The sequence below is a fragment of the Pseudophryne corroboree genome, chromosome 2, assembly GCF_028390025.1.
Source record: "Pseudophryne corroboree isolate aPseCor3 chromosome 2, aPseCor3.hap2, whole genome shotgun sequence".
NCBI lineage: Eukaryota > Metazoa > Chordata > Amphibia > Anura > Myobatrachidae > Pseudophryne > Pseudophryne corroboree.
The window spans coordinates 1049910405-1049933574 of NC_086445.1; positions in this window are offsets into that span (position 1 = coordinate 1049910405).

The following is a 23170-nucleotide window of genomic DNA, read 5'->3' on the forward strand; positions in this document are numbered from 1 at the left end:
ATGCAGCTGTACCCAATGTCCACTTAACCACGGACATGTGGACAAGTGGAGCAGGGCAGGGTCAGGACTATATGACTGTGACAGCCCACTGGGTAGATGTATGGACTCCCGCCGCAAGAACAGCAGCGGCGGCACCAGTAGCAGCATCTCGCAAACGCCAACTCTTTCCTAGGCAGGCTACGCTTTGTATCACCGCTTTCCAGAATACGCACACAGCTGAAAACCTCTTACGGCAACTGAGGAAGATCATCGCGGAATGGCTTACCCCAATTGGACTCTCCTGTGGATTTGTGGCATCGGACAACGCCAGCAATATTGTGTGTGCATTAAATCTGGGCCAATTCCAGCACGTCCCATGTTTTGCACATACCTTGAATTTGGTGGTGCAGAATTTTTTAAAAAACGACAGGGGCGTGCAAGAGATGCTGTCGGTGGCCAGAAGAATTGCGGGACACTTTCGGCGTACAGGCACCACGTACAGAAAACTGGAGCACCACCAAAAACTACTGAACCTGCCCTGCCATCATCTGAAGCAAGAAGTGGTAACGAGGTGGAATTCAACCCTCTATATGCTTCAGAGGTTGGAGGAGCAGCAAAAGGCCATTCAAGCCTATACAATTGAGCACGATATAGTAGGTGGAATGCACCTGTCTCAAGTGCAGTGGAGAATGATTTCAACGTTGTGCAAGGTTCTGATGCCCTTTGAACTTGCCACACGTGAAGTCAGTTCAGACACTGCCAGCCTGAGTCAGGTCATTCCCCTCATCAGGCTTTTGCAGAAGAAGCTGGAGGCATTGAAGAAGGAGCTAAAAGGGAGCGATTCCGCTAGGCATGTGGGACTTGTGGATGCAGCCCTTAATTCGCTTAACAAGGATTCACGGGTGGTCAATCTGTTGAAATCAGAGCACTACATTTTGGCCACCGTGCTCGATCCTAGATTTAAAGCCTACCTTGGATCTCTCTTTCCGGCAGACACAGGTCTGCTGGGGTTGAAAGACCTGCTGGTGACAAAATTGTCAAGTCAAGCGGAACGCGACCTGTCAACATCTCCTCCTTCACATTCTCCCGCAACTGGGGGTGCGAGGAAAAGGCTCAGAATTCCGAGCCCACCCGCTGGCGGTGATGCAGGGCAGTCTGGAGCGACTGCTGATGCTGACATCTGGTCCGGACTGAAGGACCTGACAACGATTACGGACATGTCGTCTACTGTCACTGCATATGATTCTCTCAACATTGATAGAATGGTGGAGGATTATATGAGTGACCGCATCCAAGTAGGCACGTCACACAGTCCGTACTTATACTGGCAGGAAAAAGAGGCAATTTGGAGGCCCTTGCACAAACTGGCTTTATTCTACCTAAGTTGCCCTCCCACAAGTGTGTACTCCGAAAGAGTGTTTAGTGCCGCCGCTCACCTTGTCAGCAATCGGCGTACGAGGTTACTTCCAGAAAATGTGGAGAAGATGATGTTCATTAAAATGAATTATAATCAATTCCTCCGCGGAGACATTGACCAGCAGCAATTGCCTCCACAAAGTACACAGGGAGCTGAGATGGTGGATTCCAGTGGGGACGAATTGATAATCTGTGAGGAGGGGGATGTACACGGTGATATATCGGAGGGTGAAGATGAGGTGGACATCTTGCCTCTGTAGAGCCAGTTTGTGCAAGGAGAGATTAATTGCTTCTTTTTTGGGGGGGGTCCAAACCAACCCGTCATATCAGTCACAGTCGTGTGGCAGACCCTGTCACTGAAATGATGGGTTGGTTAAAGTGTGCATGTCCTGTTTTGTTTATACAACATAAGGGTGGGTGGGAGGGCCCAAGGACAATTCCATCTTGCACCTCTTTTTTCTTTTCTTTTTCTTTGCATCATGTGCTGATTGGGGAGGGTTTTTTGGAAGGGACATCCTGCGTGACACTGCAGTGCCACTCCTAGATGGGCCCGGTGTTTGTGTCGGCCACTAGGGTCGCTAATCTTACTCACACAGTCAGCTACCTCATTGCGCCTCTTTTTTTCTTTGCGTCATGTGCTGTTTGGGGAGGGTTTTTTGGAAGGGACATCCTGCGTGACACTGCAGTGCCACTCCTAGATGGGCCCGGTGTTTGTGTCGGCCACTAGGGTCGCTAATCTTACTCACACAGCTACCTCATTGCGCCTCTTTTTTTCTTTGCGTCATGTGCTGTTTGGGGAGGGTTTTTTGGAAGGGCCATCCTGCGTGACACTGCAGTGCCACTCCTAGATGGGCCCGGTGTTTGTGTCGGCCACTAGGGTCGCTAATCTTACTCACACAGCTACCTCATTGCGCCTCTTTTTTTCTTTGCGTCATGTGCTGTTTGGGGAGGGTTTTTTGGAAGGGACATCCTGTGTGACACTGCAGTGCCACTCCTAGATGGGCCCGGTGTTTGTGTCGGCCACTAGGGTCGCTTATCTTACTCACACAGCGACCTCGGTGCAAATTTTAGGACTAAAAATAATATTGTGAGGTGTGAGGTATTCAGAATAGACTGAAAATGAGTGTAAATTATGGTTTTTGAGGTTAATAATACTTTGGGATCAAAATGACCCCCAAATTCTATGATTTAAGCTGTTTTTTAGTGTTTTTTGAAAAAAACACCCGAATCCAAAACACACCTGAATCCGACAAAAAAAATTCGGTGAGGTTTTGCCAAAACGCGTTCGAACCCAAAACACGGCCGCGGAACCGAACCCAAAACCAAAACACAAAACCCGAAAAATTTCAGGCGCTCATCTCTAGTTACACACCCACCTACTGTGCAACAGAGGGGCTGATAGCGGAACTGGGGGAGAGGGAGATAAACATCAGTACTTACAGGGACCAAGCCTACAGGACCATCACACAGGACCAGGACTGACCTTCCCACACCTCATACATGTGTTATACACCCACCTACTGTACAACAGAGGGGCTGATAGCGGAACTGGGGGAGAGGGAGATAAACATCAGTACTTACAGGGACCAAGCCTACAGGACCATCACACAGGACCAGGACTGACCTTCCCACACCTCATACATGTGTTACACACCCATCTACTGTACAACAGAGGGGCTGATAGTGGAACTGGGGGGAGAGGGAGATAAACATCAGAATTTACAGGGACCAAGCCTACAGGACCATTACACAGGACCAGGACTGACCTTCCCACACCTCATACATGTGTTATACACCCACCTACTGTACAACAGAGGGGCTGATAGCGGAACTGGGGGAGAGGGAGATAAACATCAGTACTTACAGGGACCAAGCCTACAGGACATCACACAGGACCAGGACTGACCTTCTCACACCTCATACATGTGTTATACACCCACCTACTGTACAACAGAGGGGCTGATAGTGGAACTGGGGGAGAGGGAGATAAACATCAGTACTTACAGGGACCAAGCCTACAGGACCATCACACAGGACCAGGACTGACCTTCCCGCACCTCATACATGTGTTACACACCCACCTACTGTACAACAGAGGGGCTGATAGCGGAACTGGGGGGAAGGGAGATAAACATCAGTACTTACAGGGACAAAGCCTACAGGAACATTACACAGGACAAGGACTGACCTTCCCACACCTCATACATGTGTTACACACCCACCTACTGTACAACAGAGGGGCTGATAGCGGAACTGGGGGAGAGGGAGATAAACATCAGTACTTACAGGGACCAAGCCTACAGGACCATCACACAGGACCAGGACTGACCTTCCCACACCTCATACATGTGTTACACACCCACCTACTGTACAACAGAGGGGCTGATAGTGGAACTGGGGGGAGGAGATAAACATCAGTACTTACAGGGACCAAGCCTACAGGACCATCACACAGGACCAGGACTGACCTTCCCACACCTCGTACATGTGTTATACACCCACTTACTGTACAACAGAGGGGCTGATAGTGGAACTGGGGGAGAGGGAGATAAACATCAGTACTTACAGGGACCAAGCCTACAGGACATCACACAGGACCAGGACTGACCTTCCCACACCTCGTACATGTGTTATACACCCACTTACTGTACAACAGAGGGGCTGATAGTGGAACTGGGGGAGAGGGAGATAAACATCAGTACTTACAGGGACCAAGCCTACAGGACCATCACACAGGACCAGGACTGACCTTCCCACACCTCGTACATGTGTTATACACCCATCTACTGTACAACAGAGGGGCTGATAGTGGAACTGGGGGGAGAGGGAGATAAACATCAGTACTTACAGGGACCAAGCCTACAGGACCATCACACAGGACCAGGACTGACCTACCCACACCTCATACATGTGTTATACACCCACCTACTGTACAACAGAGGGGCTGATAGTGGAACTGGGGGGGAGGAGATAAACATTAGTACTTACAGGGACCAAGCCTACAGGACCATCACACAGGACCAGGACTGACCTTCCCACACCTCGTACATGTGTTATACACCCACTTACTGTACAACAGAGGGGCTGATAGTGGAACTGGGGGAGAGGGAGATAAACATCAGTACTTACAGGGACCAAGCCTACAGGACATCACACAGGACCAGGACTGACCTTCCCACACCTCATACATGTGTTACACACCCACCTACTGTACAACAGAGGGGCTGATAGCGGAACTGAGGGAGAGGGAGATAAACATCAGTACTTACAGGGACCAAGCCTACAGAACATCACACAGGACCTGGACTGACCTACCCCCACCTCGTACATGTGTTACACACCCACCTACTGTACAACAGAGGGGCTGATAGCGGAACTGGGGGAGAGGGAGATAAACATCAGTACTTACAGGGACCAAGCCTACAGGACCATCACACAGGGCCAGGACTGACCTTCCCACACCTCGTACATGTGTTACACACCCACCTACTGTACAACAGAGGGGCTGATAGCGGAACTGGGGGGAGAGGGAGATAAACATCAGTACTTACAGGGACCAAGCTTACAGGACCATCACACAGGACCAGGACTGACCTACCCCCACCTCATACATGTGTTATACACCCACCTACTGTACAACAGAGGGGCTGATAGTGGAACTGGGGGAGAGGGAGATAAACATCAGTACTTACAGGGACCAAGCCTACAGGACCATCACACAGGACCAGGACTGACCTTCCCACACCTCGTACATGTGTTACACACCCACCTACTGTACAACAGAGGGGCTGATAGCGGAACTGGGGGGAGAGGGAGATAAACATCAGTACTTACAGGTACCAAGCCTACAGGACCATCACACAGGACCAGGACTGACCTTCCCACACCTCATACATGTGTTACACACCCACCTACTGTACAACAGAGGGGCTGATAGCGGAACTGGGGGGGGAGGGAGATAAACATCAGTACTTACAGGGACCAAGCCTACAGGACCATCACACAGGACCAGGACAGACCTTCCCACACCTCATACATGTGTTATACACCCACCTACTGTACAACAGAGGGGCTGATAGTGGAACTGGGGGGAGAGGGAGATAAACATCAGTACTTACAGGGACCAAGCCTACAGGAACATTACACAGGACCAGGACTGACCTTCCCACACCTCATACATGTGTTACACACCCACCTACTGTACAACAGAGGGGCTGATAGCGGAACTGGGGGAGAGGGAGATAAACATCAGTACTTACAGGGACCAAGCCTACAGGACCATCACACAGGACCAGGACTGACCTTCCCACACCTCGTACATGTGTTACATACCCACCTACTGTACAACAGAGGGGCTGATAGCGGAACTGGGGGGAGAGGGAGATAAACATCAGTACTTACAGGGACCAAGCCTACAGGACATCACACAGGACCAGGACTGACCTTCCTACACCTCATACATGTGTTTCACACCTACCTACTGTACAACAGAGGGGCTGATAGCGGAACTGGGGGGGAGGGGGATAAACATCAGTACTTACAGGGACCAAGCCTACAGGACCATCACACAGGACCAGGACTGACCTTCCCAACCCACATACATGTGTTACACACCCACCTACTGTACAACAGAGGGGCTGATAGCGGAACTGGGGGAGAGGGAGATAAACATCAGTACTTACAGGGACCAAGCCTACAGGACATCACACAGGACCAGGACTGACCTTCCTACACCTCATACATGTGTTTCACACCCACCTACTGTACAACAGAGGGGCTGATAGCGGAACTGGGGGAGAGGGAGATAAACATCAGTACTTACAGGGACCAAGCCTACAGGACATCACACAGGACCAGGACTGACCTTCCCACACCTCATACATGTGTTACACACCCACCTACTGTACAACAGAGGGGCTGATACCGTAACTAAGGGGGGGGGGGGGGATAAACATCAGTACTTACAGGGACCAAGCCTACAGGACCATCACACAGGACCAGGACTGACCTTCCCACACCTCATACATGTGTTATACACCCACCTACTGTACAACAGAGGGGCTAATAGCGGAACTGGGGGGGATAAACATCAGTACTTACAGGGACCAAGCCTACAGGACATCACACAGGACCAGGACTGACCTACCCACACCTCATACATGTGTTATACACCCACCTACTGTACAACAGAGGGGCTAATAGCGGAACTGGGGGGGATAAACATCAGTACTTACAGGGACCAAGCCTACAGGACCATCACACAGGACCAGGACTGACCTTCCCACACCTCGTACATGTGTTACACACCCACCTACTGTACAACAGAGGGGCTAATGGCGGAACTGGGGGAGAGGGAGATAAACATCACTACTTACAGGGACCAAGCCTACAGGACATCACACAGGACCAGGACTGACCTACCCACACCTCATACATGTGTTATACACCCACCTACTGTACAACAGAGGGGCTAATGGCGGAACTGGGGGAGAGGGAGATAAACATCAGTACTTACAGGGACCAAGCCTACAGGACCATCACTCAGGACCAGGACTGACCTTCCCACACCTCATACATGTGTTATACACCCACCTACTGTACAACAGAGGGGCTAATAGCGGAACTGGGGGGGATAAACATCAGTACTTACAGGGACCAAGCCTACAGGACATCACACAGGACCAGGACTGACCTACCCACACCTCATACATGTGTTATACACCCACCTACTGTACAACAGAGGGGCTGATAGCGGAACTGGGGGAGAGGGAGATAAACATCAGTACTTACAGGGACCAAGCCTACAGGACCATTACACAGGACCAGGACTGACCTTCCCACACCTCATACTTGTGTTACACACCCACCTACTGTACAACAGAGGGACTGATAGAGGAACTGGAGGGATGGAGATAAACATCAGTACTTACAGGGACCAAGCCTACAGGACCATCACACAGGACCAGGACTGACCTCCCCACACCTCATACATGTGTTACACACCCACCTACTGTACAACAGAGGGGCTGATAGCGGAACTGGGGGAGAGGGAGATAAACATCAGTACTTACAGGGACCAAGCCTACAGGACCATCACACAGGACCAGAACTGACCTCACACACCTCATACATGTGTTACACACCCACCTACTGTACAACAGAGGGGCTGATAGCGGAACTGGGGGAGAGGGAGATAAACATCAGTACTTACAGGGACCAAGCCTACAGGACCATCACACAGGACCAGGACTGACCTTCCCACACCTCATACATGTGTTATACACCCACCTACTGTACAACAGTGGGGCTGATAGCGGAACTGGGGGAGAGGGAGATAAACATCAGTACTTACAGGGACCAAGCCTACAGGACCATCACACAGGACCAGGACTGACCTTCCCACACCTCGTACATGTGTTACACACCTACCTTCTGTACAACAGAGGGGCTGATAGTGGAACTGGGGGAGAGGGAGATAAACATCAGTACTTACAGGGACCAAGCCTACAGGACCATCACACAGGACCAGGACTGACCTTCCCACACCTCATACATGTGTTACACACCTACCTACTGTACAGCAGAGGGACTGATAGCGGAACTGGGGGAGAGGGAGATAAACATCAGTACTTACAGGGACCAAGCCTACAGGACCATCACACAGGACCAGGACTGACCTTCCCACACCTCATACATGTGTTATACACCTACCTACTGTACAACAGAGTGGCTGATAGTGGAACTGGGGGAGAGGGAGATAAACATCAGTACTTACAGGGACCAAGCCTACAGGACCATCACACAGGACCAGGACTGACCTACCCACACCTCATACATGTGTAATACACCCACCTACTGTACAACAGAGGGGCTGATAGCGGAACTGGGGGAGAGGGAGATAAACATCAGTACTTACAGGGACCAAGCCTACAGGACCATCACACAGGACCAGGACTGACCTTCCCACACCTCATACATGTGTTACACACTCACCTACTGTACAACAGAGGGGCTGATAGTGGAACTGGGGGAGATAAACATCAGTACTTACAGGGACCAAGCCTACAGGACATCACACAGGACCAGGACTGACCTTCCCACACCTCGTACATGTGTTATACACCCATCTACTGTACAACAGAGGGGCTGATAGTGGAACTGGGGGGAGAGGGAGATAAACATCAGTACTTACAGGGACCAAGCCTACAGGACCATCACACAGGACCAGGACTGACCTTCCCACACCTCGTACATGTGTTACATACCCACCTACTGTACAACAGAGGGGCTGATAGCGGAACTGGGGGGAGAGGGAGATAAACATCAGTACTTACAGGGACCAAGCCTACAGGACATCACACAGGACCAGGACTGACCTTCCCACACCTCGTACATGTGTTACACACCCACCTACTGTACAACAGTGGGGCTGATAGCGGAACTGGGGGGAGAGGGAGATAAACATCAGTACTTACAGGGACCAAGCCTATAGGACCATCACACAGGACCAGGACTGACCTTCCCACACCTCATACATGTGTTACACACCCACCTACTGTACAACAGAGGGGCTGATACCGTAACTAAGGGGGGGGGGGGGGGAGATAAACATCAGTACTTACAGGGACCAAGCCTACAGGACCCTCACACAGGTCCAGGACTGACCTTCCCACACCTCATACATGTGTTACACACCCACCTACTGTACAACATAGGGGCTTATAGCGGAACTGGGGGGGAGGGAGATAAACATCAGTACTTACAGGGACCAGGCCAGGCCTACAGGACATCACACAGGACCAGGACTGACCTTCCCACACCTCATACATGTGTTACACACCCACCTACTGTACAACAGAGGGGCTGATAGCGGAACTGGGGGGGGAGAGAGAGATAAACATCAGTACTTACAGGGACCAAGCCTACAGGACTATCACACAGGACCAGGACTGACCTTCTCACACCTCTTACATGTGTTACACACCCACCTACTGTACAACAGAGGGGCTGATAGAGGAACTGGGGGGGAGGGAGATAAACATCAGTACTTACAGGGACCAAGCCTACAGGACCCTCACACAGGACCAGGACTGACCTACCCACACCTCATACATGTGTTATACACCCACCTACTGTACAACAGAGGGGCTGATAGCGGAACTGGGGGGAGAGGGAGATAAACATCAGTACTTACAGGGACCAAGCCTACAGGACCATCACACAGGACCAGGACTGACCTTCCCACACCTCATACATGTGTTACACACCCACCTACTGTACAACAGAGGGGCTGATAGTGGAACTGGGGGAGAGGGAGATACACATCAGTACTTACAGGGACCAAGCCTACAGGACCATCACACAGGACCAGGACTGACCTTCCCACACCTCATACATGTGTTACACACCCACCTACTGTACAACAGAGGGGCTGATAGTGGAACTGGGGGAGAGGGAGATAAACATCAGTACTTACAGGGACCAAGCCTACAGGACCATCACACAGGACCAGGACTGACCTTCCCACACCTCATACATGTGTTATACACCCACCTACTGTACAACAGAGGGGCTGATAGCGGAACTGGGGGGGGGGATAAACATCAGTACTTACAGGGACCAAGCCTACAGGACCCTCACACAGGACCAGGACTGACCTACCCACACCTCATACATGTGTTATACACCCACCTACTGTACAACAGAGGGGCTGATAGTGGAACTGGGGGGAGAGGGAGATAAACATCAGTACTTACAGGGACCAAGCCTACAGGACCATCACACAGGACCAGGACTGACCTTCCCACACCTCATACATGTGTTACACACCCACCTACTGTACAACAGAGGGGCTAATAGCGGAACTGGGGGGGGGGGATAAACATCAGTACTTACAGGGACCAAGCCTACAGGACCCTCACACAGGACCAGGACTGACCTACCCACACCTCATACATGTGTTACACACCCACCTACTGTACAACAGAGGGGCTGATAGTGGAACTGGGGGAGAGGGAGATAAACATCAGTACTTACAGGGACCAAGCCTACAGGACCATCACACAGGACCAGGACTGACCTTCCCACACCTCGTACATGTGTTACACACCCACCTACTGTACAACAGAGGGGCTGATAGCGGAACTGGGGGGGAGTGAGATAAACATCAGTACTTACAGGGAACAAGCCTACAGGGCCATCACACCAGACCAGGACTGACCTACCCACACCCCATACATGTGTTACACACCCACCTACTGTACAACAGAGGGGCTGATAGCGGAACTGGGGGAGAGGGAGATAAAGGTGTCACCGCTGTCCCAGGAGCTTATAACAAGCTGGAGTTACAGGAACATAGAGATCACTGATAGTAACCAGGTGTATTCCCGCTAATGTTCTGACAACAAGGACCGGTCACTAGTGATATTATAAAGGGGATGGTAAGGAATAAGGTAGAGTAATGTATTAATCTGTTGTTTACTGGGAATTGATGCACCTGGTATATTACAGTAGAGAAAATGTAGAAAAACCTGTAAAGTAAAATATATGTTACTAAAAAAAGAATCTTCATGTAAAACGCTGTCACTCACTGAGGACACCACTCACCTGGGCAGGAGATGACCACGGATGTGTTGGTATCACTGATCTTATTCCTCACGTTACACCTGAGAGTCCCGGAGACAGGCGGGGGGAGAGATATCTGGCTGTATCTGGAGATGGACCTTCCCTGTACAGATCTCCCATCCAGGCTCCAGGAAAAATCAGGATCCGACTCTTCTCCCACCCAGCAGGAGGCCACAGCGCTGCCATCCGGGAGACAGGAGAAGTTGGCGGCCGCCTTTGACAGGGGAACTGGGGAGAGAGTCAGGGTATTAGTATAACACAGGAGAATAGATGATGTACATCACAGGAACACTTGGGGTCATTCCGAGTTAGTAGCTCGCCATCTACTTTTAGCAGCCGTGCAAACGCATAGTCGCCGCCTATAGGGGAGTGTATTTTAGCTTTGCAAGTGTGTGATCGCATGTGCAGCCGAGCTCTGCAAAAACAGTTTGTGCAATTTCTGAGTAGCGCTGGACTTACTCAGCCCTTGCGATCACGTCAGTCTTTTTGGTTCCAGAATTGACGTCAGACACCTGCCCTCCAAACACCCGGACACACCTGCGTTTTAACTACCACTCCCAGAAAACGGTCAGTTGGCACCGATAAACACCCTCTTTCTGTCAATCTCCTAGCGATCGGCTGTGCGAATGGATTACGCAAGGAGTAATGAGTAACATCAGTCACGCGTGGAGTAATGAGTAACGTCAGTCACGTGTTGAGTAATGCGTAACATCAGTCACGTGTGTAGTAATGAGTAACATCAGTCACGCGAGGAGTAATGAGTAACATCAGTCACGCGTGGAGTAATGAGTAACGTCAGCCACGCGTGAAGTAATTAGTAACATCAGTCATGCGTGGAGTAATGAGTAACGTCAGTCACGCGTGAAGTAATGAGTAACATCAGTCACGCGTGAAGTAATGAGTAACATCAGTCACGTGTGGAGTAAAGAGTAACGTCAGTCAAGAGTGCAGTAATGAGTAATGTCAGTCACGCCTGGAGTAATGAGTAACATCAGTCACGCATGGAGTAATGAGTAATGCCAGTCACGCGTGGAGTAATGAGTAACGTCAGTCACGCGTTGAGTAATGCGTAACGTCAGTCACATGTGGAGTAATGCATAATGTCAGTCACGCGTGTAGTAATGCATAATGTCAGTCACGCGTTGAGTAATGCGTAACGTCAGTCACATGTGGAGTAATGCATAATGTCAGTCACGCGTGGAGTAATGCATAATGTCAGTCACGCGTGGAGTAATGAGTAATGTCAGTCACGCGTGGTGTAATGTATAATGTCAGTCACGCGTGGAGTAATGAGTAATGTCAGTCACGCGTGGAGTAATGTATAATGTCAGTCGCGCATGGAGTAATGAGTAATGTCAGTCACACGTGGAGTAATGTATAATGTCAGTCACTCGTGGAGTAATGAGCAATGTCAGTCACGCGTGAAGTAATGTATAATGTCAGTCACGCGTGGAGTAATGCATAATGTCAGTCACACGTGGAGTAATGAGTAACGTCAGCCACGCGTTAAGTAATGAGTAATGTCAGTCACACATGGAGTAATGAGAAATGTCAGTCACACGTGGAGTAATGAGTAATGTTAGTCACGCGTGGAGTAAAGAGTAACGTCAGTCACGCGTGGAGTAATGAGTAACGTCAGTCACGCACGGAGTAATGAGTAATGCCAGTCACACGAGGAGTAATGCATAATGTCACTCATGCGTGGAGTAATAAGTAACGTCAGTCACGCGTGGAGTAATGAGTAATGTCAGTCACGCGTGAAGTAATGAATAACATCAGTCACGCGTGGAGTAATGCATAATGTCAGTCACACGTGGAGTAATGAGTAACGTCAGCCACGCGTTAAGTAATGAGTAATGTCAGTCACACATGGAGTAATGAGAAATGGCAGTCACACGTGGAGTAATGAGTAATGTTAGTCACGTGTGGAGTAAAGAGTAACGTCAGTCATGCGTGGAGTAATGAGTAACGTCAGTCACACGTGGAGTAATGAGTAATGCCAGTCACACGAGGAGTAATGCATAATGTCACTCATGTGTGGAGTAAAGAGTAACGTCAGTCAAGAGTGCAGTAATGAGTAATGTCAGTCACGCGTGGAGTAATGCGTAACATCAGTCACGCATGGAGTAATGAGTAATGCCAGTCACGCGTGGAGTAATGAGTAACGTCAGTCACGCGTTGAGTAATGAGTAATGTCAATCACGCGTGGAGTAATGAGTAACGTCAGTCACATGTGGAGTAATGCATAATGTCAATCACGCGTTGAGTAATGCGTAACGTCAGTCACATGTGGAGTAATGCATAATGTCAGTCACGCGTGGAGTAATGCATAATGTCAGTCACGCGTGGAGTAATGAGTAATGTCAGTCACGCGTGGAGTAATGCATAATGTCAGTCACACATGGAGTAATGAGTAATGTCAGTCACACGTGGAGTAATGTATAATGTCAGTCACGTATGGAGTAATGCATAATATCAGTCACGCGTGGAGTAATGTCAGTCACGCGTGGTGTAATGTATAATGTCAGTCACGCGTGGAGTAATGAGTAATGTCAGTCACGCGTGGAGTAATGTATAATGTCAGTCGCGCATGGAGTAATGAGTAATGTCAGTCACACGTGGAGTAATGTATAATGTCAGTCACTCGTGGAGTAATGAGCAATGTCAGTCACGCGTGAAGTAATGTATAATGTCAGTCACGCGTGGAGTAATGCATAATGTCAGTCACACGTGGAGTAATGAGTAACGTCAGCCACGCGTTAAGTAATGAGTAATGTCAGTCACACATGGAGTAATGAGAAATGTCAGTCACACGTGGAGTAATGAGTAATGTTAGTCACGCGTGGAGTAAAGAGTAACGTCAGTCACGCGTGGAGTAATGAGTAACGTCAGTCACGCACGGAGTAATGAGTAATGCCAGTCACACGAGGAGTAATGCATAATGTCACTCATGCGTGGAGTAATAAGTAACGTCAGTCACGCGTGGAGTAATGCATAATGTCAGTCACGCGTGGAGTAATGCATAATGTCAGTCACGCGTGGAGTAATGAGTAACGTCAGTCACGTGTGGAGTAATGAGTAATGTCAGTCAAGCGTGGAGTAATGTATAATGTCAGTCATGCGTGGAGAAATGCATAATGTTAGTCACACGTGGAGTAATGAGTAACGTCAGTCACGCGTTGAGTAATGAGTAATGTCAGTCACGCATGGAGAAATGCATAATGTCAGTCACACATGGAGTAATGAGTAACGTCAGTCACGCGTTAAGTAATGAGTAATGTCAGTCACACATGGAGTAATGAGTAATGTCAGTCACACGTGGAGTAATGAGTAATGTCAGTCACGCGTGGAGTAATGAGTAACATCAGTCACGCGTGGAGTAATGTAAAACGTCATTCACACGTGGAGTAATGAGTAACGCCAGTCACGCGTGGAGTAATAAGTAACGTCAGTCACGCGTGGAGTAATGAGTAATGTCAGTCATGTGTGCAGTAATGAGTAACGTCAGTCACACGTGGAGTAATGCATAATGTCAGTCATGCGTGGAATAATGCATAATGTCAGTCACGCGTGGATTAATGAGTAATGTCAGTCACACATGGAGTAATGCATAATATCAGTCACGCGTTGAGTAATGCATAATGTCAGTCACACGTGGAGTAATGAGTAATGTCAGTCACGCGTGGAGTAATGTATAATGTCAGTCACGTGTGGAGTAATGCATTGTTTCAGTCATGCATGGAGTAATGAGTAATGTCAGTCACGCGTGGAGTAATAATTAACGTCAGTCACGTGTGGTGTAATGCGTAATATCAGTCATGTGTGGAGTAATGCATTGTTTCAGTCATGCATGGAGTAATGAGTAACGTCAGTCACGCGTGGAGTAATGATTAACGTCAGTCACTCATGAAATAATGAGTAACGTCAGTCACGCGTGGAGTAATTAGTAACGTCAGTCACTCGTGGAGTAATGCGTAATGTCAGTCATGCGTGGAATAATGTATAACATCAGTCACACGTGGAGCAATGCGCAACGTCAGTCATGCGTTGTCATGCTCGGTGAAGATTGGGGTTCCGACAACCGAGCTTGGGCTGGGAGGACAGCTGACTGTGTAGGAACGGAAGTAGAAGAGGTGGTTGAATGTAGTTCTTCCTCATGAGGAGGCGGCCTACTATGTGTAGAGTTGACTGGTGAGCAGAAGAAAGAGTGAGGACTCTGTAGGAGGTTTACTGTATCTTTAATGAAGAAACAACTGTATACCGATACTTAAAGAATTGAAAGACACGAAAAAAGAACTGGAGTCAATGATTAAACGATTTGAGGAATGGAGCTGAAGATCACCGATATTTGAAGCACTGAAAAACTGTGGTTTATGATTAGTAGACAAGGCTGAAGGAGACTGGGTTTTGATGAACTGAAAGACTGTGGCTTGTGACTGGTAGACGAGTTTGAAGTAGACTGGTTTTGAAGAACTGAAAGACTGTGGCTTGAGCTTGGAGAGCGAGGCTGAAGAACTCAGATTCTGAAGAAACGAAGACTGTGGCTTGGGCTTGGAAAGCGAGGCTGAAGAACTCAGATTCTGAAGAAACAAAGACTGTAGTTTGGGCTAGCAAGACGCCCGCAGGAACCCCTGTTTAGCACCCAAAGCCTCTTAATGACCGGGAGCCTGGGAGCGCCTCCACGTGTGGCGACAGGTTAAGTGATAGGACTACAGCAGCGATAGGTCACGAACTGATGATAGCAACCGAAACCGGGGAACCAGGAGCAACTTGAAGCACTGGCACTCTCTCCCTGAGCCAGCCCCCTTTTATAAGGGAAGACTGCACCGGATTGGCTGGAAGCAGAGTGGGAATTCAATTGGCAGAGTTCTGGTCTCCAACATGGCCGCCCCCAGCACTGGGGGCATTCTCAGCTGCAGCACTTTAGCTAACCCAGCTCCGGCATCGACTTCCTGAAACAGAATCACCATCAGAGGGCTCTGATGCAGCGACTACCCACCGCAGCGCCCTGCTCACCAGACCCCGCCCCCGACCTCCAGAAGCTGCACACGTGCCCAAGGACCCGCTGCAAGCAGCTCCCCGCCATCGCAGCCTCATCAACCACCAGGATGGCAACCCCCGGGAGACCGCACCGGAGGTAAGGCTCCGGATACTGACAGTACCCCCCCTTTTTAGGGTGGACTCCGGACACCCTCTGGCTTTCTCTGGGTTTTTGGCATGAAAGGCCCGGACCAATCTTAGGGCATGAACATCCTCTGCCGAAACCCAGGATCTTTCCTCTGGTCCATATCCCTTCCAGTCAATAAGATATTGGAGGCGACCATATCTTCTACGGCAGTCAACGATCTTGTGAACCTCAAGTTCTTCTCCTTGAGCAGCTTGAACCTTGGGAGGCTTAGGAAGTGCAGTCCGAAAACGATTAAGTATGAGAGGCTTCAGTAAGGAGATGTGGAAAGCATTAGGGATCTTCAAATAAGGAGGCAACGTGATCTTGTATGATACTGGATTCAATACTCTTTCTATAGGATATGGTCCAATGAATCTGGGGGCAAATTTTCTAGAGGGGACTTTGAGTCTTAAGTTCCTAGTGGAAATCCAGACTTGATCTCCCACTTTGAGGCTAGGAACCGCCTTCTGTCTCCGATCTGCAAAGAGTTTGTATTTATTGGATGTTTTGAGCAAAGCCTCATGAACTTGTTTCCATGACATAGAAAATTGTCGAAGAGCTAACTCAGGGACTTCGAGAGCAGGGAGTGGTTGGAAAACAGGAACACGTGGGTAGAATCCATAATTCACATAAAACGGAGTGGAATTTGTAGCTGAATGATACAGATTGTTGTGAGCAAATTCAGTGAATGGGAGATAGTCTAGCCAATCATCCTGAGAAGAAAACATGAAGATTTGCAGGAAGTTCTCTAAGTCTTGGTACACTCTCTCAGTCTGGCCATCCGATTGGGGATGGTATGCGGAAGAAAAATTCAACTTTATCCCAAGGGACGACCACAACGCTTTCCAAATTTAGCCACAATCTGAGGCCTTAGATCGGAAACAATCTCTTGTGGAAGACCATGTAACCGGAAGATGTCTGATATGAACAGTTTTTACAGCTGTGTCGCAGATGGTAACCCTGAGAGCGGAACAAAGTGTGCCATTTTGGAGAACCGGTACACAATGACCCAAATGGTGTTTCGTCCTCTAGAGACTGGCAAATCAGTTATGAAGTCCATGTAGATGTGTGTCCAAGGTTTCTGTGGGACCGGTAGGGGGTGAAGCAGACCAGGTGGTGATCCTTTTGGGCTTTTATGTTGAGCGCACTTTGGACAGGCAGCTATGAATTCCAAAACATCTGTTTTCAGATGAGGCTACCAGTAGGAACGTTGGATGAATTTAAGAGTCTTGAGGCTACCCGCATGTCCCATACAAGGTGAGGTATGAGCCCACGTGAGCAGTCTTTTTCGAAGTTCCGGTGCAACAAAGGTTCTTCCTGGAGGAGGAAGTGGAGCAGTATGGGTTGCAGCAAAAGAGGCAGGATCCAGGATGAATTGTCTGTCCGGAAGATCTGTGGACTCATCCGAATTTAATGAACGAGAAAGTGCATCTGCTTTCCGATTGAGAGAACCCGGACGATAACTGAGCTTGAAAGAAAAATGGGAAAAGAAGAGTGCCCACCTGGCTTGCCGTGGGTTTAAACGGGTGTAGTATGGTATGCCGGCAGTCGGGCTCCCGGCGACCAGCATACCGGCGCTGGGAGCCTGACTGCCAGCATACCGACAGTGTGGTGAGCGCAAATGAGCCCCTTGCGGGCTCGCTGCGCTCGCCACGCTGCGCTCGCCACGCTGCGGGCATGGTGGCGCGCTAAGCGCGCCACGCTATTTTATTCTCCCTCCAGGGGGGTCGTGGACCCCCAAGATCGAGAATAAGTGTCGGTATGCCGGCTGTCAGGATTCCGGCGCCGGTATACTGTGCGCGGGGATCCTGCCAGCCTGCATACTGAAGACCACCCGGTTTAAACATCGGGTGGTCTGAAGATGTAAAAGATTTTTGTGGTCTGTGGTTACAGAGATTGGGTGCTGAGCTCCTTCTCCTTCCAGCAAGTACCTCCACTCCTCAAAGGCAAGTTTTATAGCCAGCAATTCTTGTTCCCCAATAGCGTAGTTTTGTTCCGCCGGAGAGAATCTTCAGGAAAAATAAGCACAGGGATGAGCTTTCTGGTCCTCGAAGAACTGGGATAAGACGGCTCCCACTCCTACTGAAGAAGCATCCACCTCCACCTGAAAGGGACGACTGAGATCAGGTTGTCTAAGGATAGGAGCAGACATGAAGGCCTCTTTAAGAAACGAAAAAGCTTTTAGTGCCTCAGGTGGCCAAGCTGCAGGGTTTGCCCCTTTTCTCGTTAGTGCTGTTATAGGAGCAATGATGGAAGAGTAATCTTTCATTTTCTATAGAAATTGTCGAAGACCAAAAAACGCTGAATTCCCTTCAGAGTGACAGGAAGGGTCCATTCTCTGATTGCCTGGACTTTGGCAGGGTCCATCTTTAATTCCCTCCTGGAGATGATGTAATCTGAAAAGGAGATGGAGGTAAACCTCAAACGCGCACTTCTCCAGTTTACAAAAGAGTCGATTCTCTCTTAGACGTCTCAAGACTTCTTTGACCTGTTCTCGATGGACGTTCAGATCTTTGGAAAATATCAGGATATCGTCCAGATACACACCCAGGCACTTATAGAGGAGATCCCGAAATAACTCGACATAATTCTGGAAGACTGCTGAAGCACTGCACAGACCAAAGGGCAGCACCAGATATTCATAATGCTCATCGCGGGTATTGAACACAGTCTTCCACTTGTCTCCCGTGCGAATGCGTATAAGGTTATAAGCTCCGCGCAGGTCCAATTTGGTGAAAATGGTAGCTCCCCCTACTCGTTCGAACAGTTCGGGGATCAGGAGCAAGGGGTATCTGTTCTTGATAGTAATTTCATTAAGGCCCCGGTAGTCAATGCAAGGCCCCCGTCTTTCTTTTTAATAAAAAAATTCCTGCCCCAGCTGGAGAAGAATAGGGACGAAGAAATCCTTTGGCCAAATTCTCCTGTATGTACTCTGACATCGCTTGGGTTTCCGAGAGGCATAATTGGTAAGTTTTGCCTCTGGGATGTGTTTTACCAGGCAGTAAATCAATAGGACAGTCCCAACTGCAATGGGGAGGCAGAGCATGAGCCCCCTGCTTACTGAAGACGTCTGAGAAAGGTTGATAAGCTTCTGGAAGGCTGGAAGCATGTAGAGAACAAAGTGGCTTGACAGTAGACAGGCAAGTTTGGGTACACGACTTCCCCCAGGCGAGCACATCCATAGTTCGCCAATCCAAACAGGGGTTGTGCTTCTGTAACCACGGGAATCCAAGGATTATATTTTGAGAGGCTTTGGGAATTACCAGAAAGGAGATGGTTTCAGAATGGAGAATTACAACTTTCATCTTCAGTGGAACAGTACGGAGGATGATGATCCCTTCGGGAATGTAACTTCCGTCTACCACGGTGATAGAGATAGCCCGCTCTAAACGAACGGTCAATATTTTGGGATGTTGAACTAAGGCGGAAGTAATGAAACTTTCAGCAGCTCCTGAATCCAAAAGTGCTGTAATATGAAGAGAAGAGGAAGAAAGCTCCAGACAGATAAACAACAAAGACTCTTTTCTGGTAGGTTGTTCAGGGAATACTCCTAGCTTAACCTCTCCTGCGTAAGCTAGGAGCGGGAATTTCCAGGCCGTTGAATACAGGAATTAACACAGTGGTCGGCCGCCCCACAATACATGCAAAGGTTGCCCAGTCTGCATCTTTGATGTTCCTTGTTGGTGAGCCGGGAATGGTTGACTTGTGTGGGTTATTCTGTAGATGGTGAAGATGGTCTTGGAGTGGGTTTAGCCCGTGGTTTTGGTCACTCAAACCTTGTACGTTCAAGACAATGCTCTTTATATCTCAAATCCAATTTATTACACAAAGAGATTAACTCGTCAAGCTTAGTTGGCACGTCTTGAGTGGCCAGGTCATCCTTAATCCTGTTGGAGAGACCATTCCAAAAGGTAGCAATGAGAGCTTCCTCGTTCCAGCTCAGTTCAGAAGAAAGAGTACGGAATTGGATCACGTACTGGGCTACGGAGTGGGTTTCTTGACACAGACGCAGGATCTCCAGGGAAGCAGAGGTGGTCCGGCCTTGCTCATCAAAGATCCTACGAAAAGCTGTCACAAAATCTGGGTAGTTCGAGAGTAAGGGATCAGATCTCTCCCACAATGGTGAGGCCCAGTCCAGAGCTTGCCCGGTTAAAAGGGATATGATGTATGCAATCTTTGATCGATCAGATGGAAAATCGGCCGACTGTAACTCGAACAGAATCTCACATTGGTTGAGAAAGCCACTGCATTGCTTTGGACTGCCGTCAAATTTACTGGGTGGTGGTAATTGTAAATGCGGAACCGACATGGAAGCTGGAGGGTTAGGAGCTGGAGCTGGAGTCTGAGATGTGGATATGGCGGAATGAAGAGAGTCTAATCGGGAGGACATATTCTGCATGAATTGAACAATCTGTGCCTGCATGGCCTCTTGTTTGTTTAATCGAGACAGGATGTCAGCAGAGGCATTGCCCCCGGTAGCCTGCTCATTCGTCGGATCCATATGGCCAGTGCTTACTGTCACACTCAGCGAAGATTGAGGTTCCGACAACCGCGCTTGGGCTGGGAGGACAGCTGACTGTGTAGGAAGTAGAAGAGGTGGTTGAATATAGTTCTTCCTCATGAGGTGGAGGACTAGTATGTGTAGAGTTGCCTGGTGAGCAGAAGAAAGAGTGAGGACTCTTTAGGAGGTTACTGTATCTTTAATGAAGAAACAACTGTATACCGATACTTGAAAAATTGAAAGTCACAGGAAAAGAACTGGAGTCAATGATTAAACGAGTTGAGGAATGGAGCTGAAGATCACCGGTATTTGAGGCACTGAAAAACTGTGGTTTATGATTGGTAGACAAGGCTGAAGGAGGCTGGGTTTTGATGAACTGAAAGACTGTGGCTTGTGACTGGTAGATGAGTTTGAAGAGACTGGTTTTGAAGAACTGAAAGACTGTGGCTTGAGCTTGGAGAGCGAGGCTGAAGAACTCAGATTCTGAAGAAACAAAGACTGTGACTTGGGCTTGGAAAGCGAGGCTGAAGAACTCAGATTCTGAAGAAACAAAGACTGTGGTTTGGGCTAGCAAGACGCCCGCAGGAACCCCTGTTTAGCACCAAAATCCTCTTAATGACCGGGAGCCCGGGAGCGCCTCCACGAGTGGCGACAGGTTAAGTGATAGGACTACAGCAGCGATAGGTCACGAACTGATGATAGCAACCGAAACCAGGGTACCAGGAGCAGCCTGGGAGCACAGAGCTGGAGCACCTTTCACAGGAAAGCAACTTGAAGCACTGACACTCTCTCTCTGAGCCAGCCCCCTTTTATAAGGGAAGACTGCACCGGATTGGCTGGAAGCAGAGTGGGAATTCAATTGGCAGATCTCTGGTCTCCAACATGGCCGCCCACAGCACTGGGGACATTCTCAGCTGCAGCACTTTAGCTAACCCAGCTCCAGCCCCGACTTCCTGAAACAGAGTCACCGCCAGAGGGCTCTGATGCAGCGACTACCCACCGCAGCGCCCGGCTCACCAGACCCCGGTCCCGACCTCTGGAAGCCGCACACGTGCCCAAGGACCCGCTGCAAGCAGCTCCCCGCCATCGCAGCCGCGCCAACCACCGGGATGGCAACCACCTGGAGACCACACTGGAGGTAAGGCTCCGGATACTGACACGCGTGGATTAATGAGTAACGTCAGTCACGCTTGGAGTCATGAGTAATGCCAGTCACGCATGGAGTTGTGAGTATCGTTAGTCACGCGTGGCGTAATGAGTAGTGTCAGTCATGCGTGGAGTAATGAGTAATGTCAGTCACGCGTGGAGTAATGAGTAATGTAAGTCACGCATGGAGTAATGAGTAACGTCAGTCATGCATGGAGTAATGAGTAACGTTAGTCATATGTGCAGTAATGAGTAATGTCAGTCACGTGTGGAGTAATGCGTAACGTCAGTCATGCGTGGAGTAATACGTAACATCAGTCATGTGTGGAGTAATGTGTAACATCAGTCACACGTGGAGTAATGAGTAACGTCAGTCACTCGTGGAGTGATGAGTAACGTCAGTCACGCGTGTAGTAATGAGTAACGTCAGTCACGCATGGAGTAATGAGAAATGTCAGTCACGCATGGAGTAATGAGTAATGTCAATCACGCGTGGAGTAATGAGTAACGTCAGTCACACGTGGAGTAATGCGTAACAACGTCAGTCACGCGTGGAGTAATGAGTAACGTCAGTCACGCGTGGAGTAATGAGTAATGTCAGTCACATGTGGAGTAATGAGTAACGTCAGTCACTCGTGGAGTAATGAGTAACGTCAGTCACTCGTGGAGTAATGGGTAACGTCAGTCATGCGTGGAGTAATGCGTAACGTCAGTCACATGTGGAGTAATGCGTAACATCAATACATTAAATACCTGAGTAAATGGAGCACTCTATATACCTTCTGAGGAAACCGTTTGATGTTGAATAACGGAGAAACGCGTCCAGTGCTATCATCACCGAAACACAATGGCTTCACAATACTGAGGACCACACATGGAGATAACTATGGTTACAGCTGCGCCCACCTTCTCCTCTGCACTCCCGCTTCTACAGTGCCACTGAAACCCGAACACAGAGGGTGGGGTCACTATTGATCCGCTGATTCCAATATGTACACCGCAAGCATGACTTGGAGTCAGCACTTTATCAACAGCAGAGGAGAGCAACTGTATCCATTGTGGTGAGCTTGAATACAAATCAGACGAGGCAGAGGGAGCATAGCGCACTGTGGATATTATTGTGTTAGGTCTCGTTACTATATATTAGAGATGAGCGGGTTCGGTTCGAACCCCTCCGAACTCCACATGGTTTACACGGGTCCGAGGCAGCCTCGGATCTTCCTGCCTGACTCGGAAAACCCGACCGAGGCAAAACGTCATCATCCCGCTGTCGAATTCTCCGAGATTCAGATTCCATATAAAGAGCCGCGTGTCACCGCCATTTTCACTCGTGCATT